The sequence below is a fragment of the Chrysochloris asiatica genome, unplaced genomic scaffold, assembly GCF_000296735.1.
Source record: "Chrysochloris asiatica unplaced genomic scaffold, ChrAsi1.0 scaffold00006, whole genome shotgun sequence".
NCBI classification, from domain to species: Eukaryota; Metazoa; Chordata; class Mammalia; order Afrosoricida; family Chrysochloridae; genus Chrysochloris; species Chrysochloris asiatica.
In genome coordinates, this window is record NW_006408524.1 from 27,514,923 (window position 1) to 27,516,649 (window position 1,727).

General features: G+C 39.3%; 1 protein-coding gene across 1 annotated transcript in view; it reads left to right on the top strand.

The window, feature by feature from the left end:
• The window catches only part of LOC102813728 (chromosome unknown open reading frame, human C7orf31), a 51,241-nt gene that overhangs the window by 43,707 nt on the left and 5,807 nt on the right, over positions 1-1,727 (top strand). The gene's annotated exons all lie outside the window — the stretch shown is intronic.

Here is a 1,727-nt window from a genome sequence, read left to right on the forward strand (position 1 = left end):
ATTTGCTTTAGCTTCTCTATGCTGGAGAGCAAGTTTCGGAGTCTCTTCTGACATCCACTTTGACTTTTTCCTTCTTTCTTGTCTTCTTAATGACTTTTTACTCTCTTCATTAGCTGTTAGAAAGATGCAAATCAAAACAACAATGAGACATCTTCTTATCCCAGCATTGATAACAAAGTTCCAAAAAACAGAAAACAAATGTTGACAAGGATGTGGAGAGACTGGGACCTTCCTACACTGCTGGTGGGGCTGTAAAATGGTGCACCCACTGTGGGAAACAGTGTAGAAATAGAAATACCGTATGACCCAGCAACCCCTCTACTTGGTGTATATCCTCAAGAAATGAGAGCCATGACACGAATAGATATATGCACACCCCTGTTCAATGCAGCACAATTCGCATTAGCAAAATGATGGAGACAGCCTAAATGCTCATCAACAGAAGAATGGTTAAACAAACTTTGGTACATATACCAATGGAATGCTATGCAATGTTGAAGAATAATGATGAATCTTTGAAAACATCTCATACCATGGATAAGCCTGGAGGACATTATGCTGAGTGAAATTTGCCAATCACAAAAGGACAAATATTGTATGAGACTGCTGCTGTAAAAAGATAAGATAGTCTTGCTAAAACACATTCTGTGATGGTTATCAAGGGTGGGAGGGAAGGAAAAATTATTCACTGTGTAGAGGGGTGGACACATGTTAACTTGGATGATGGGACAGCAAGATACAACAAGAGGGAAGCTGGCACAGGAAAGATGAAGTTAGTGGAAGACGAGGAGTGCAAGAGTTAAAAGTGGACAAAGGTCAATACTATTAAGTGATAGTATATGGAAGGGATTGCAATCATTGTAATGATACAAATTGTATGATTTGTTGAATGTGGGACTGATGAACTCAATTCACAATAAAAAATTAGAAAAGGTAAATAGAGATCAAAGCTTATTAGATACTGGGGAGGGGAGAAAGGAGGATAAATGGTGATGAAGAAATTGCATTGATTATGGGTAAATAATTATAATTGCTATCAATATGTTATATACCTGTAAAAAGTTGAATTGGCAAAATTGTGTGATATATTTATAACAATAACCAAAAAAATAGTAGCTGCTGAGGCTGCCTATGTTCAACCAAACATTGCATGGGATTTGGTTCCTTAGTTTGGAAGTTTAGGGTCATGGTTTAAGGTTGAACCACTGAACTTACAGTTGAAACTGACTTTGAAATCCAGTGCTTTAGACTTCTAGAATGACCTCCTTGTTTCTTTGAATAAAATATTTCACTTAACTCTAAATATGGTTACAGTTGACAGAATGTTAGTAAGTAACAAAGAAAGTAATAGTATGTGGTATCAGCCTAGGATTTCCTTTGTTCCCTCTCCCTGCTGAGATACTACATTTGTTGTTGCGGTTGTTAGGTGCCATCGAGTTGGTACTGACTCATAGCAACCTTATTATGCACAGCAGAATGAAACACTGCCTGATCCTGGGCCAACCTCACTACTGTTGCCACGCTTGAGTCCATCAATGCTGCCACTTGACCAATCCATCTCGTTGGGGGGGTTCTTCCTCTCTTTCTCTGTCCCTCCACCTTACCAAACATTATATCCTTCTCCAGAGACTGGTCCCTCCTGACAATATGTCCGAAGTGTGAGAAACGAAGTTTGGCCATCCTGGCCTCTAAGGAGCACTCTGGCTACACTTCTTCCAAACCAGATC